At 36.8% G+C, this 17,774-nt stretch overlaps 1 protein-coding gene across 2 annotated transcripts in view; it reads left to right on the forward strand.

Moving 5' to 3' along the window:
• The window catches only part of HIBADH (3-hydroxyisobutyrate dehydrogenase), a 119,948-nt gene that overhangs the window by 87,651 nt on the left and 14,523 nt on the right, over window positions 1-17,774 (forward strand). The gene's annotated exons all lie outside the window — the stretch shown is intronic.

The raw sequence follows: 17,774 nt of genomic DNA on the forward strand, positions 1-17,774 counted from the left end.
ATATTTTCATAATCAGCATGAGGAAAACCTGAAGCAAGATACCAAAAGCCATTTTTAAAAATTAACAAATCTGCAAATTAAAAAGAAGTCTTCTGTATGACAAGATAAAAAGGTAAAACAGTGTCAGAGAACATGTTTGCAACATCTATAATAGTAGATATTAATACTATAAGTTAACAAGGAAAAGACCAAGAAATCAGGAGAAAAATAAACAAATAATATGAAAGTCAATTTATGATAAGAAATACAATGGCCTATATGAAAAGATACTCAGCTTTGCTAGAGGATAGAAAATGACTACTGTGAGGCAAGCACTGCTTATTTTAATCTTTCACAGTCCTGTAAAATGGGAATTGAACCCCTTACAGGTGAGAAAAACTGAGTCTTAGGATTAGTGAACTGACTTATTGGTGGATGTTTTTACAAATACTGCATCTTATGGAAGGAGTAGAATGTTTTCTCCCTTTAATTAAAACTCCTTATTCTTCGTGGCTGTCTTTAATATAAATTTTCTTTACAGACTATATTGAGGGTGTTATTTTAGTATAGTCCCTGAGGGCAAGGAAAGAAATATAGTTTACTATCTTTGATCATGTGACTCTTGGTTTCACCTTCTCATGCTTTGTACACACACACACACACACACACACACACACAATTTGACCTGAGAAGATACGCGTGATTTTTACAATGATACGTTATTTTGCTTTGCTTAATATTACATAGATCTTGTCTCTAGATTTTGTCTTAGTTGATACTTCCTGGCATAGTATGGAATTAATTGCCTTTCAATAATTGATCCAGGTTTTTTTTAAGCTTAATAGGGAGTCTGTTTTCATCCAATTCATTATTTGATGAAATATGGTTTCTTTATCATTTTTCTTTGATTAAAGAATATTTTCCTGAATGGTGGAATTACTGCTTGTCATATGTATCTATACGTATATGTGTATATGTATATATGTATGTATTTTTTTAACTTAATGGGTAAAAATTTTTTGCTCTTATGTAATGAAGATTTATTCTTTTTAATCCTAGGATTATTCTTTTGACTGTGTCTCTTTTTTTAAAGTACTGTAATGACTTTCTGGGAATGATCATAACTTAATATTGTGTTTTATATATTGTATCATACAGATTTCCATAGCTTTCTTCATCTTCTGCATTCATTAACAAATCAAAAACAAATTTTATTAAAATGCTATTCATTATTTCTTAATTATTTTTTTCTATAAGACCTCCACCTTTCTTTTTGCTGGAAATTTTTACTCAGTTTATTGAATACTGTTAGAGCTCGTGGTCTGGGCAAAGCAAACAGGTAAATAATTATAAAAAAAGGTTGTGTGATCAACCAGGAGTATGACTAAAATGTGTGTGGCGACTACACAGGCTTACTGAGTATGTTATGGGATGGGGGTTGGAAATGACACTTGAGCTGAATGTTGAAGAATAAGTAGATTTTTGCTATCTAAGCAGAGCGTGAGTTGGCTGGTGGAGCAGGGAGTAAATGTGGATACAACATACTAGGAAGAGGAGACAGCAAGAGTGGGGGGAGAGGCAAGAAAGATGAAATTCATCTTTCATATGCAGGGAAGAGTAGTCATCTGGTTTGGTTAGTATCACGCTTTGGGTGTCAGGAGCCAAGAAATTAATCTTGAAAGGTAATCTGAGGCCAGACTTGGGAGGACCTTGCATGCCAGGCTGAGAAACCGCTAGTCTTGAGATAAGTTAGAGATATGGAAGGGTTTCAGTGAGACAAACAAGATGAGTGTCTCTTAGGGCGTTGGTGAGAACTGAGTTCAAGGGATAATATACAGGCAGAAGAAGACCAGCTAAGTTACTGCAATTTTCTAGGTGAGAAATGAGCAGAGCTACAACCAGAACAGTAGCTGGGGATGGAAATAAAAGAATAATTGGAGAAAAATAAATGTGCTTTGCTTAGATGGTAGGGCAAATTCAAGTTTAGATGTACCTGTTCTGTTCTAAGTGCATGAAAATACAAGGATGTAGTAATAGAATATACAAGAAAACTAGTAAGACGCGGTTGTGCTCTAAGATACATATCTCTATGGACTGGACCAAAAGTAGAGTGGAAATACAGTGCATTAAATGACACTGAAGCCACCGTTTAGTTAAGCTCTAGGTCCAAAACTGGGCAGTAGGGGCTGGTCATTCTGTTCTTGGATAAAAAGTACTGAGTAAAGGGGACTGGTCCCAGGCTCACAGTTTGAAAATGGAAGGTTAAAATCTCCTGGTGACCATCATGTAGATCTACAGCTTTTTTAACAAGCTTTGAACTTAGGACATGGGAAGACAAAATTACAGTGGCAAAAGTAGGCACTGAACCAAGCCACCTGCTGGCTCTATGACTAGATCTGGAATATCCCTAATATCCCTACAGAGCAGGCCAGTGCTCCAATCCCCTTGTAGGTGTAGGAACCGGTCCTAAACTGGGGCCTGGGATGTCAAAAGAGACAACTCTGAAATCATATACAGGAAAAAGTGAGCACAGACAGCTTGGGTGAGGAGTGGGGGTTAAACGAAAAGCTCTCCATTCACAATGAGTCTGCAAACTGAAATTCTACACACATAAAAAAGAAAAGAGTCAACAAAATAACTGTGCCTAAGGAATTATTAAATGATATACGTCAGTAAGAAGAAAAATGAATCTAAGAAGAAAGGCAGAGAATATAAGAAATAACCACAAACACAAAATGATTTTAAAACATGAGATCATAAACTTTAAGTGTTGATTACTTTAAAAACCTGTTTTTGTGTGTATCAAAAACAAAAGCGGGGTGGGGGTAAAACTAAAACTCTGGACAACAAAAGATTAAGGTGGGGGGGGGAGCAGAATGGTATCCCCTGGCATGCTAAGATTCATACATATTTGAGAAGAGAATAGAAATACTGAAAAGCTTAGATATTATTAGAAAAATTTATAGATAATTATGGATGTTTACAAATCTTCAGGATTATCATTAGAAAAATAGAAAAGTGATCCATAGCTTCCAAAGCTCACAGGAAAGAAAAGGAACCTAGAAAACTTTTATCAGTCCAACAAAAAGCAAGAGAGGAGGGGAAAAAATTTGAGGAAAAATGAAAGTTAAAAACAAAATAAATGCCAGAAATATGTAATCACAATAAATGTAAAAAATTAAATTCACCTTTAATCAGATTGCAATTTAAAAATCCAGCTTTCAGTCTCACTATACTGATGGATAGTGACTGCAGTGGAGTGTGGGGGGACTTGATAATATGGGTAAATATTGTAATCACAATGTTTCTCATATGAAACCTTCATAAGACTGTATGTCAATGATATCTTAATAAAAAAATATAAAAATAAAATAAAATCCAGTTTTTACTCCTAATGAGAGACATGTACAAATGTCTTTTAATAAAAAGCTATACCATTTGATTTCACTTATTTGTGGAATATAAAAACAAAACAAAACAAAATGAACAAAATAGCAGTAGACTTAAAGACACTGAGAAATGACTGGTGGATACCATGGGGAGTGGGTAGAGTGGATGGAGGGTGAGGGGGAGTAAAGGGCACAAAAACTCTCAATCGTAAATAAGCAGGTCACAGGGATAGTAGTACAGCATGGAGAATATAGCCAAGGATTCTGTAACATCTTCATATGTGGCTCATAGTTACTACACTAGTAGGGGTGAGGATTTAATGTGAGTAACTGTTGAACCACTGTGTTGTATACTTGAAACCAATATAAGATTGTGTATCAACAATACTTCAATTGAAAACAAAGGAAAAGCTATACCAAAAGATTAAGCATAAAGGAAGAGAAAACAATCCACTGAAAAAATATTAACCGAAAGAGGAATCTGGGATCAGAGTTAGCAGAAATTAGTAGGTAGATATAAAAAGGTAGGAAGTCAGATGACTAAAAAAATAGCATTCCCTGAAGCATAGCACCTGAGAAAGCTAATTCTGAGGAAATACTTTGAAAAAAGGAATTTTATGATCAAACAAATTTGAGAAATGGTGTGTTCTCTACTCCCCTTTTGGAAATAGTCAAGGTGCACATTTTATTTGCATCTTAAAATAAGTCATTATATTCTTAGACATCTGTTTAACTTTGTTTAGTCCAGTATATATTTGAAAATAAAACCTTCATCAATTTGAGGGAATTTGCAAGGGTGGGGAGATTGAAACTACTGGGCTAGCTCTCAAACTGAAAGAAAATCTTCAGGAACCAGGGTTTCAGTGACTAGAGAATTGAGCACTTGGTGCTGCCTCAAACACTCTCCCTTTTTTCTGTCTTCATCATCTGCTTGCTTCTGTTGTGCTTTGCAAGTCAACCTCGTTATCTTTTACTACAGACACTTCCCCTGAGCCTTTAGGAGGCGTAGCCCAGGGCAGAAGTCTTTTGGTTTTGTTGCATTTTCTTGGCCCCATGGACTAGTTCCTGATGCCCTGAGGATGGGGTACAACCCTTTGGCCAGAGGAGTAGGATTTGTTTACAGGAGAATGGGAAGCCTTTCTAGCCAGAAACAACACATGGCTACCACTGTAAGTATCCGTTAACATCTTCTAGAGGTAGTGTTCTGAGGAATTGACCCTGCAGAATGCTGCCGTGGAGCTTCTAGCATAGGTGGATGTAGTAATGTCTGAACTGTTAGAAGACGTGCAGGAGGAAGAACCAACTTGAGGTCCTTGTGGGGAGGGTGTGAGGACAAAAAGTTGTTGGACATGTGGAGCTCATTAGATGGGAAATTTTTTGGTTTGGAATAGCTCTGAGTCTAGGGACTGTTAAATACAGGCTGCCTTGAAGTTGCTGGCACAGTGCTGTGTACTATAGTTGTTCAGTGATGTTGAATGAATATATGAATTAGCAGTGATAAATTTATTGAATTCAATAATTAATAGTTTAGTAGAATCGAGGATGAGATTCATTTTATAAGTGAGGGCACTGCGGCTCAAAGCAATTGATTTGCCCCACTAAGAACACTTGGGCCAGCGTCAGAACTGGAGTCTGAACCCATCTGTTGTGCCCTCCCCAGGCTGCTGTGTCCACATCTGCAACATGTGCCCAGCTGAGGAGACCTGAACTCGGGGAGAAATCCACCGTACTCTCCACATGCCAGACTCTGTGTTCTTACCTTTTTCTAATTGTCAGCTTAGGGCAAAGCCTTTCTGTTTTGTTCACCCGAAGGGGCTGCCTTTTTGTGGTTGGTCAACCTCGAAGGGTAATATTTTACGGTTCATGCAAAGGGACCCCTAAGGTCTCATGCCCCTGGGGACAGAGGAAATTAAATAAGCCTAGACTTGTGGCCTAAATCTGACTTCATAATTAGGCACACCAGACAGCCCTCACTCTGTTTCCAAGTATTATTTTGGGATTATTGCCTTCCCTTGAATCTTGAAGCCATTTCACTTTGCTTCAAGTCTTATATTCTACAGCCATCCCAAGACCATAGGTAGTTCCTTATTTTTATGTGTGGCGGTCTGAATATATGTGGTACATATAACATGTTGGGATTTTTTCACCTACTGTCATGTTTTGGGGTTAAGTTTAAGCACCAGTCCCTGTGGACTTTGTATTATTTGCTTTGGTTTGGTTTGGTTTACTTCGTGCTTCAGCCTGTTCTTTTGGTTTGACCAGTTCTTGATACTAAACTTGTGCTTTGGTCAGTCTCTTGCTTTTTTTCAACTAAACTCCTAGATGGCTTCTCATCAGCACTTGTACATACTGTTTTGGGGGAAGCAACCTGGCCTGTGAAGTGAGGGTAGTTTTGGAAATTGGAGGATCTTAGTTTTGTCCACTTGCAACCATGAACATTTATTTATTTTTAACTATAATTTTTTAAAATGGAAGTTACAACACTATGGCTTTCATCAATTTTCTCTGAATAATTACATCAAGGATTTGTAAAGTTCACTATATTAAAATTATCAGTATATCAAAAGTTAACAGCATTTCATTAAATTACTCTAGTCTTTTACAGTGTGAGAATCAGAATATCACCAATAAAAATAAATTATTTTTCTTTGGTTTTCTTTTTGATTATTTTATTTTTAATGTAAAATACACATAACATAAAATTTACCATCTTAACCATTTTTCATTTTTCAGGGTGTGGTTCAGTAACATTAAGTACATTCACATTTTTTGTGCAACCATCACTAACTACTACCTATCTCTAGAAATCTTTTTATCTTGCAAAATTGAAACTCTATACCCGTTAAGCAGCAATTTCATATTCCTCTCTTCCCCAAGCTCCTGGCAACCACCATTCTACTTTCTGTCTTTATGTGGCTCTGACTACTCTCGGTACCTCATATAAGTGGAGTCATACAGTATTCATCTTTTTGTGACTGGCTTATTTCACTTAGCATAATATCCTCAAGGTTCATCCATGTTTAGCATGTGCTAGAATTCCTTTACTTTTTAAGATGAATATACTCCATTCCATATATATATCACATTTTGTTTATTCATTCATCGATGGAAATTTGGGTTACTTCCACCTTTAAGCAATTATGAAAAATGCTGCTACAAAAATTGGTGTACAAATATCTCTCCTCAAGAAGCTCCTTTTAAGTCTTTTGGGTAAATGCCAGAAGGGAAATTGCTACATCATATGGTAATTCTATTTTTAATTTTTTGAGGAATTGCCATACTTTTTTCCCTAGAGGCTATACCATTTACTTCCGACCAACAATGCACCAGGGTTCTAATTTCTCACATTCTCACTTAACACTTATTAAAGCTTTATTTTGTTTTATAATAGCCAACCTAATGAGGTTTTCTTTAGTATTGTTTTAGAATAAATTTTGATTCATATACGTTGAGCCAGAATCTGGACTTGGGATGACAGGTTGACTGTTGTCCTTGTGTTCAGCGCAGGAAACAAGTTACAGCTCTTGGTTGTACGTATACTCAGGACATAGGTTGTATTAAGGAGTGAGAAAAGAGAAGGCTATCATTGATGGTAGGATGACATACATGGCTTATTCTTTATTTAAAAAAATAGGGCAAGTAATACTCCTTTCTTCAGTGATTCATTCTCATGAAACCTGATGACGAGTTTTCCTAAACTTCCATCATCAGCATGCAGCAGTCACTTTTGTCACATATTTAGTCTCACAGCACTTTGTAAATTTTTTTTCACAGGTTTTAGTACTTGAAGTCGACCACAAATATAATAATATTTTATTATTTCATACAGTAGTACTTTTCAACTCAATAAAGAAATAGTTAAGTGCGATCCAAACCTGGTGTAAATAGTAATGCAAATCGGGTTACTTACTTTTCCATAATGTTGTATCACGCACCATCAGAAATGGTTGCAGAAGATACATAGGAGCTGAGACCTAGAAGGTGTGGCAGAGTGGAGTAAGTCCAGCTTACATTTGGAGGTGCCACTTCTTCAGCTGCGCCCACCCCAAAATTCTAGAGTCCAGATTCTCAAGGAATTGCTAAGTAGTTTCTAGAGATGATAATTCCTGGTTAGCAGAGGGGAGCTTCTTAGCACAGCCTTCTCTTAATCTTAAGTTTCTTGCTATCCTTGGCATACTCCACTTTGCTATTTGGTTATCATCTTGCCTTTTCTTATTCCGTCTTACTCTCTACTCTCCTTTCTCTGTCAGCCATCACTTCTTTTTACCTACCCCAAAGTTATGACAGAAAATAGTGAGTAATCAATTCTCTGTAAAACAGAGTGCAGATGATCATTACACTTGCTCTTCTTCTCAAGCAAACTGGAAACAGGGTTGGGGGGGATCTCCAGAATGGTGTGAAATATGGCAGTGATTGGGTTACTGAGAATTTGGTTGTTAGCCTTGTTTTACATTGTGATTGTTAATGCTGAATGCAAGGAATGAATAGAAAATATCTGAGTCTATTACAGAAAAATGTTGCAGATTATGTAACTCCTAAAAAAGTTTAAAATACAAGGACATTAAGGTTGCAAGCTATTTAATGCAAGATTTCTTATTTGGCTTTTAAAAATGATTTTTAAAGCTGAAAGATACATTGTCTACAAGATGGAGTTTTAAAAATCACATTCTCTGAAGCATTAAGTTAACTTTCTCCTTGGGCTCCAGATAACTAGTTCGGGAGCCTAGAATTTTATTGCAACCCAACATTATGCACCATCTTGATCAGAGTGAATGTCAGAGAATTGACTTTTAAAGAGATTTTCAAAATGAAAGCAAGCCATTTCATTTTCTGATATACTCCACTCTTTAAAAGCCCCACTCTGCATTTTATCTGATGGCTTCTGTACTGCACTGGTCCTTCTCAAGCCAGCCCAGCTCCATGCAGAACATTCTGTTGCTCTTTCAGCATAAGCAGGTCTATTGTGATATTTATCTGAATTCAAACAAGGCTAATTAAAAGAGCTGCTGACAGTTGTTGTGATCTGACTTTGACTGCAGCTTGATGGTCATTATGGGTAAATAATGAAGCAGGTCTGCAAATGTAGCAGCTGCCAACTTGGGATAGAAGAACGGCTATTTCTTCCAATTTAAGGATCTATCGACCGCTTCCCTTCTCCCTGCAGATCTTCTGCAGAAAACTAATGTTTTCTGCTGCTGTGTATTGTGGTTTCAGCTGTTTTAGATATAGCCTATAATTTCCTTCTTTAATATTTAACTTAGGACATTATTAGCTTTCAGAGTTAACAACTTTTCTATTTTGAAGAAGTTCAGCTTTGTCCTTATGTATGCCATAACTAACTCACCAGCTGTACTTTATTTGTATGTGTTTAATTTGTATTATACAGAAAACAGCTAGTCTAGAAGAGCAAGTATACCTTTAGGAAGATGTTTCAAAGTCCTATGTAAATGGTTTTTCTTAAAGAGAGAAATGCATGTTCCTTGCTTTTGCGTTTTAAAGATAGATACCTGCCAAACTTCAGTTTCACATTTTGTTCACCTCACTAATGATTTATGAAGTGTTATGATATTAAGCTCTATCAGGAACTGAAGTGACTTTATTTAAAAGTGCAGTACTGAATATATTGTCACCCCATCATGAGCTCTTCCTAGTCCTATTAGCAAGTAGGAACAGGTGCAGTAAAGGTAAGAGAAAAGGCACCCTGCATTCATAGATTAATGCACTTTCCTGCAGATTCCCCACACTTACAAATACAGCCTCAGATTTAAAAGTCACATTCTAGAATGTTATCACTAGGCAGCACTTAACACCACATCCACAGCATTTGTTCACCTGCCATGGAATAGGCTGTCTGCATTATGTGAAGCGTGAATACAGTGGTGCTTTGTGCAGAGAGCAGCAGAGTTTCAAGATCTTGCTGGGAGGAAATGATCCCAAACATGCCCCTGAAAGACAAGTCTTATTTTGAAAAATAATGATGAAAAATTGTTTATTTCCCCATGTATTTGTGTCTGTGTTTATTTCAAGAAACACCAAACTTTGTTATCTGACTCCAGAACAGTGCTGTGAGTGTTTTTGCTTTTCGGTTGCTAGCTAGGATAATGCCAGAAATAGGTTAACAAGGGGTTATGTTATGCTGGCTTATGTTAAACCAGAACACCCCTTAACATGTGCAGAGTCATTCATCTGTGTCACCAAAACCCAAGAGAACATCTGACATGGACTCTGAAACAGAAACAGTGATCACTTACAAATCAAACATGGCACGCTCTAAACTGATTGTGCACGGCAATCTTTTCTAGAAAGGACAACTAATTGAACATGATAAAGTGTAAAGTTAATTAACACCCTTAAATTTGTTGATTACTTTCACGGGATTATATTGTTCGTTGAGTAGCAGCTTTCTGTCCCAGCTGTCGCCTTTTTCAGGGAATGTCGCTGATAAACAATAGAGACACCATAACAAGTCGTAAATGGTCCCTGTGACAGCAGCCCCTTGTGAGGCTGCATCTGTAGAAAATGATTAGAACAATTGCATTTTAAAGACGGCTCACATTGCAGCCCAAGTCCCATTGGTCCTCTTCTTGATCTCTTTTGATGGCAGACTGGTTAAAACATTTAAGTCCTTTTGAGTAAATTAAGTGATTTACTATGTTTTGCTATATATCAATGAGATGCTTTGGTGGCAAGATTTTTACAGTATTAAAGACAAATATAATTTGATTGTACTTTTCAGGTTTCAAACCTTTCCGTCTCCAGATTTGAAAGCTTCTTTCCAATAGGCACAGCATTGAAAACAATGTCCTTACTTGTGACTTGTAAATGATCATTGTACGTTACCAGCACGTGCAGAACTCTCACAACTCCTGGTTCAGCTTCTCAGTAAAATTAAATCAGGAATTTCACTTTTTTGGCAGTTTTAGGCCAAAGACTTTGACATGTTCAAGCTGGGGAGACTTACTTTTTATAATTATATTTTTTTTATAACAATTGTGTAACAACTGTGTAAAATACCTTTCCAGTGTTGTGTTTTCTTTCATTTGAGTTTCAATGTAAGTATGGCAAGTATTTTTATCACCATTTTCAGATGGAGGAACCAAAATTGAGAGGTATTATAACAGGTCCAGGTGGTATAACCTTGAATTTTGACTTCACTCCAAGTCACTTAAGCCAGATCACATGTTCTTCATTTTTTAAGTCTTCATAATAATGTCTGCATACATGTGCTCCAAGGCTCATGCATGTTTATACAGCAAGAAGTGGAAATGCCATTTGCACATGGGGAGAGTCAAGGTACTACAAAGTTGGGCTTTTTTTTGATAAATTAGAAAACATTGCCTTACTTAGTCTTGCTTAATAATATTCTTGGTTATTTTATTGATCATTGATTCCTTCTCTTCCCACCTCCTAAAAAGACAATGGACATTTACCAGACACATGTCATATACTGGGTGCTAAGTTTAAACAGCTCATGCCCATAAGGATCTTAACAAGACACACAGAAAAACCACTGATGAGAGAATGTAAGTGGCTTATTAGAGGTGTCACTAGGAATGACATAAGATTAGAGGAAGGGGCTCGTGGTCATGAACAGCTTCTCAGAGATGACATGAGTTGAGTCTGGTAAGATAAGCAGGAGTTAGCCAGGTAAAGGAGAAAGGGAAGGGAATTTCATACAAGAGAACAGCCCAAGAAAGGCACGGGTGCCTGAAGAAACCATTGCACATTCCAGCCACGGTAAATAGTTCAGTATGCACAGAATGGTGGCTTTTTGTTACAGGTAGTAGAGGAGGAAACCAGAGAAGTGGTTAGAATTCATTGATAAGAAAAGTAAAACAAAAAAACTGGAAACCATTTAAGGAAAAAAAAAGTTCATTGCTTGCTATAACTTAAGATAAAGGGAAGATACAGTAAGGTACATAGTTTTTCCTTTTTACTGAAATAAACATACAACTACTTCAAACAGAATAACTTTTACCTAAAGAAAAGAAAAGAACTGTGAGACTGTAGAAATGCTAAGTAATAGTAATATCTTTGACCACTGACTATGTTTATGTTGATGCATATTTGAGACTTAAACCTGTTTTGGTTCTTATATCAAACAAAACTGCCAAAGACTGGGAGAAAGGTAAGCATAAATATTAGACTTAGTGATTAGTGAATATTAATTTCTATTAAGTTCTACTACAGGTATGAGGCTAAAGTTAGAAAAGGATGTAAAGCAAGAACTGAGTTATCTTGAAAAAGTTATCACTGCTTTTGGTATGAAAATATGACAAACGTTGCATGTGGCTTCATTTACTATGTCCTCCATAAAATTCCAAATGAGAACTTTTTTAAACATGTAACTCAATTCAGGGAACTGTGTTGTTTTCCTTGAGGCTGCTTTATCCTTCTCCCAAATAGTGTTTGCCAAGACCTCCTAAGATTCAAGTCCATATTTGAAATTCATTGAAATCTTGTGGTTTCATGTTTATATTTGTTCTTAAGTTTGGTTTTCAGTTTTCTAATTGTTTTGTTCAAATAAGCAAACTCAGATCCATTGTGAAGAGAGGTAGAGGATTATGTGCATTTAGATTAACAGCAGACCTCACTGTTCATGTATAAAACATACAAAATTACTTGCTCAGGTGATGTTATTTTAAACTGCTCTGAACATGATTTGTAAAAAGATTTGGGATACCTGTGTTCTTATCAAAGTTTTTCAAAAAACTACCCACATTGACAGCAAGATCACTCCTCTCTCACTTTCTCCTTTTCTCAGAGAATTAATTCATTATTCTTTCCATGATGGAGGTTGAATGGAAGGGAAGAAGAAATCAGGATTTAGTGGTAATTGTCCTCATCCATATGACACTTGGTATATGATGCTACCCCTCTTGGCATTTACTTCTCAGTATCCATCTCTTTTCCCTTTAATAAAACAAGTCCATCTGTGCTAGGTGCAAAGATGGAAGGACTAGCATATTTTCTAACTAAAAAAATCAGGACTTGTTTTCTGGTATTAGGAGAATATTTGAAATACAACTATTCCAGAAAGTCCAAAATGTATTTTTATTAAAGGCACTGAATGGACACTTGCTGGTGATTTTTCATCTTTGAACCTCTGAATGACTATATTTATGCCTCTCCTGAGGTACGCATCTAATTGTTTTTTATGATGTGTTGTTGCGTATTTGCCTTCTCTCTTCTCCCATCTCCATATACAAACACATCCACCTCTACCACCACTAACACTAGATTTCAAAGTCCTTGAGGACTGTGTCTTCCTCCTTCCCAGAGTTGAGGACCACTGAAACTTAGATGTCCAGTGGTGAAATTTTGTTGTCAATCGTAAGAAGGAGTGGAAGAAAAGAAAGAAGGAAGATTGTTTAGAGAAAGGAGGCTTCCTATGATAACCTTTTTTGGAGGAGGAGCGGTACTGACTTAGAGACTGTGATTAGATTTATAATGCTTCTCCACTGTAAAGCTGATTGAAATTGAAGGAGACTACCAGGAGAAGTGATAGATAACTGTTACTTTAAAAGCAGGGCAGTCAGCTACCTCTTTTGAATGATTTGGGCATTTGCCCTTTCATTTATTTGTACAAATGGGTTTGATTTTTCTGATTCTAAGGTCATGGGAGAGAGAAACACTCCCATGAGTCATCATCACAGGAAAGTGTTAGATAAAGCATTAAAGGCAACCACAAGTATTTAGTTTTGTTAGATTTAACTGAAACAGTTTCATGAGAAACTTTTTTCTCTAACTTGAAACTATTCATATAATTTGTATAAAATGAAACATGCCTTGGTTTATGTATTAATTTGATAAATGTGGGAAAGTGAATATATGTGAACATGAAAATCCCAGATTATAGAATTTCAAAGGTTTAGAACTACTTCAGTGATGATCTTGTCTATAATCATTTCACTTTACAGATGGGAAAACTTAGGGGCTAGGAGCATTTAAATTACTTGCTGAAATGGCAGGTGGTTTTTTGTCTGTAATGCTTGGCAACTTGTGCACGGCTCTACGAGGGCAGTTACTGTGCAGTATTGCAGTCATTCATTTCCTCACTCTCCTCCATCATTAAATGTAAGGCCTTTGAACAAATAGTGTATCTCCTGAGCATTTCTTGTGTACCAGACACTGTGCACATGGGGTGAATGAGCCAACAGAGTCATCACCCACATGGATCCCAATGCTCCTGTGGGGAAGCAGGCCAAAAACAAAGAAAATCAACAGGTGGTTGTAAATGCTGTGAATAAAGTTGAAGCAGGAAAGGGAGATAGAGATTGGTGGGTGTCATTTTTGATTGCTGGATTAAGTGGTCAAGAAGGCTTCTCTGCAGAGGTGAATTTTGAGAAGAAACTGGAATGAAGTGAATGAAACAAGCCATGAATATCTAGGGAAAGAACATTCTGGGCCAAAAGAACAGCAAGTGCAAGGCTTTGAGATGGGAGCAGATTTGCCCTGCCTCAGGAACAGCCAGGCCAGTGGGCAGGAAAGCAGTGAGTGAGGGGGAAAATGCTGAGAAATACCATAGGCGAGGTAGCCATGGGCCACATGATACAGGGCTTCCTAGGACTTTGAATTTTATACTGAGAATGATGAGAAGGTTTTGGATGAGAGTAGGCAAGAAACATGAATTACATTTGTGTTTTAAAAGGATCCCTCTGCCTGCCATATGGAGAACAGACTATGGAGGCAAGAGATGAAGGGAGATCAAGTGGTAATTACTGTTGCAGTAATCCAGGCAAGAGATGGTGATGGCTCTGTCCAGGGTGCTAGTAATGGTTAAGGAGAGAAGGGTTGGATCACAGGTGTGCTACTTCTTAGGAGCAGGGTTATATGTTATTCATCTTAATTCCAAGATTTGCTACCAGGCCTGATTCTTATGGAGTTCTCAGTTAATAGTGTTGAATGGATGAGACATGCAGCATCTTGGACACTTCCTGTACACTATGCTGCCGTTACAAGTTTTTACAAGAGGTCTTCCCTGTAACTTTAACACTTTAACACTTCTTAAACTAGACCAGCCAACTTCCATCGTTCATAGGTTTGCTCATACCAGCTAATATTTAGCCAGAGGCTAAAATTATCCTAGAGAAGACAAAGGCTTTGATAACCAAACAGGAAAGGACTCAAGGCATTATATAGGTGAAGATAAAATTCCCACTTCACAAACTCAAGTAACAAAGTTGTAAGGCCTTACATTTAAATAGCATTTTATATTTTACAACATATACACATTCATATATTCACAGCCATTCTATGGACTCAACTTATTAATGCTTTTCTGATTTTATACACTGAGACTGAGAGAAGTTGAGTAATTTGTTCATAATCACACAGCCAGCAAGTGGTACATCCCTTGAAGCACATATTTCCATATCCAGGTCCTTTACTCTTTCTACCATGTTCATAGTCATTTACTACGCTACATATTGAGAGAGAATGGGAATGCTGACTTTGGGAAGCAAGGCCCCAATGCTGACTTTGTAGGCGCTCAGAGTGTAACGCAGGAATGGGGGAAAAGAGTCAAAGATTTTTAATACGGTGTTATAAATGCTATAATAGAATTAAGCACAGGATATATTTTGGTTTTGTATGTACAATTACTAATATAAGGTAAAACAAATACTTTCCCCAATATCCTAGCAGCTGCTTGAGTGTATTCCATGTTTTCCTATTTTGGCCAGTGGACTTGAATTAAAATGGCATGGTAGTGTAATAAATTTATTGTTTATTATTAATAGATGTCAAAATATATGCAGTATTTTCTGAAATCCATAAGATGTCTTTGAGTTCCAGCTTTCCAGATGTTTTTTCCTAAACTCAAAATGTTTACATTTGTTTCAGGATTACTAAGGTCTCAGTTTGCTTTTGCAGAGGGACTAGCCTTGATCATGTCATACAGTTGGAGAAATATGCATGGGAAGATAGGATTTGGGCCCAAGGAATGCCAGATACTTCCAAATTATCCATTTTAGTGAGACCCTTACATTAGAATGTAAGCTATGATAAAGTTGAAATAATTACATCACCACACTGAGAAGAGGAGAGTGGAAATACCACAGGCCTCTGAGTTAAAAGATGAATTATTCTTTCTTCTGTGATCTGCTATTGCTTAAGTAACTTGTTTCTTCTTTTTGAAATATGTGTTTGAACAAGTGAGAAAGTATAGCTGTCAGAAGATTAACCAGCTGAGAACCATTGTCAGCATTCATTTTTCTTTAATAAATGACTCTCTGAAGCTATTTAGCAGTCTGTAATCTAGATACAAAGCTATTGACCTATGATGGATAGTGCTGGATTTGTTTGTAAGCTTTTACTTAAATTGTCTACTTAATTTCTATAGGTCAGATCAACAGGATTAGGAGTAAGGGTGGTTATGTAGTTTGGATAAAAATGGCTATGGAAACTGAGCAAAGTAATTGTAAAACATTAATGATCTACCATCTTGGTGATGTAAATTAGAAACTAACAAAGTGACAGTCATTTAAACTTCAACATTATCAGAATGTTCAAATGACACAGATTGGCTAATTAAAAGCATTCATTATAATTGGGTTTTTGTATGAAATCAATTCCAAAGTATATCTGAAATATTGTAAAACAATGTAATATAGCCATATGTGTGAGCATCTCAGGCCTTCATAACATGTGGGCATTCCCTCTTCCAAGATTGTTTGGCTAACATAATGCTGACTTCTTTTCCTCTTAATAATTAGTTTAAAAAAAGCATGAACTGTAAAATAGAAAGGCTAGTTGATTTGGCAATAGCAAAATACAGTTTGAATGAAATAGGGATCTCTTCACTTGGGCTTTTTATGTATTTAAACTATGTATCTCATTGAATAAATTAAATTCAAAAGTAGGCCGTTATTTGCAGCTGTCTAATTCTTATGGCCAGGTTTGATACATAGTACAGACAATTACAGTTTCTTTATTCCTAGCTGTCCTATAAAATAAGGTGTAAAGGCAAAAATTGTACTAATGCAGCTCTTCTACCTACTTCACTGGTTTTAATCAACAAAACCTAACTTGAAAATTATAAATTAAGATTTCTTTAATACTAAAAGCAGTAATAATAGTCTCAGTTTTATTTTATAGTTAATAAACATTTAGCTAAGCACAGCTTCCTCACCCCCCTCCAACCCCATTTTAGGACAGGTCTAGGCCATGTTATGTCTGATAAAGTAGTTGTTTCTTCAGTCATTTCTATGCATGAGCACGCATCAGAACTTGTTTAAATATACTAAGGAGTAGCTAAGTCAAAGTTTATTTCTTCTTCCTGCTCATATCACTAGGAATAAATTACACAAAAGATGTGTAGCAGGAGGAAAAAGACAAAGCAAGTAATATTGGAAAGTGTATTGGAGTAATCAGTCCAAATACGCCACTGTTGTCCTTACCTTAAAAAAGAATCTTATGGAGGTTCCTCAAAAAGCTCCAAATAGAAATATCATATGACCCAGGAATTCCACTTCAGGAATTTACCCTAAGAATGCGGTAGCCCAGTTTGAAAAAGACATATGCACCCCTATGTTTATCGCAGCACTGTTTACAATAGCCAAGAAATGGACGCAACCTAAGTGTCCATCAGTAGATGAATGGATAAAGAAGATGTGGTACATATACACAATAGAATATTATTCAGCCATAAGAAAACAAATCCTACCATTAGCAACAACATGGATGGAGCTAGAGGGTATTATGCTCAGTGAAACGAGCCAGGCGGAGAAAGACAAGTACCAAATGATTTCACTCATATGTGGAGTATAAGAACAAAGCAAAAACTGAAGGAACAAAACAGCAGCAGACTCACAGAACCCAAGAATGGACTAACAGTTACCAAAGGGAAAGGGACTGGGGAGGATGGATGGGAAGGGAGGAATAAGGGTAGGGGGGAAAGAAAGAGGGCATTACGATTAGCATGTATAATGTGTGTGTGGGGGCACAGGTAAGGCTGTGCAGCACAAAGAAGACAAGTAGTGATTCTGTGGCATCTTACTATGCTGATGGATAGTGACTGTAATTGGGATTGTTGGGGGGACTTGGTGATGGGGGGAGTCTAGCAAACATAATGTTCCTCATGAAATTGTAGGTTAATGACACCAAAAAAAAAAAGAATCTTACCTTCTGAATCTCTACTTGTTTATGGGTAAAGAAGCCAGGTCTCTATCTTTGTAGATCTCATCTTGCTGCAGAGAGCAAGTGTGTGAGCTGAGACTCCAAATCCAGACTTGGGCTGCAGACCCCTCCGGCTGCCCTCTGGTTGGGGCACAAGTGACCTTCTTCATAGACTTTCTGTTACTGAATAGGTGGAGGATAATAGATGCATGGAAAATAAAAACATTCACATCTCAAATTCCCATATGTGCCATGCCATAATTATGCCACATATTTGAGATGAACTGA

This window comes from Manis javanica, chromosome 6 (genome assembly GCF_040802235.1).
Source record: "Manis javanica isolate MJ-LG chromosome 6, MJ_LKY, whole genome shotgun sequence".
In the NCBI taxonomy this organism is placed as follows: Eukaryota; Metazoa; Chordata; class Mammalia; order Pholidota; family Manidae; genus Manis; species Manis javanica.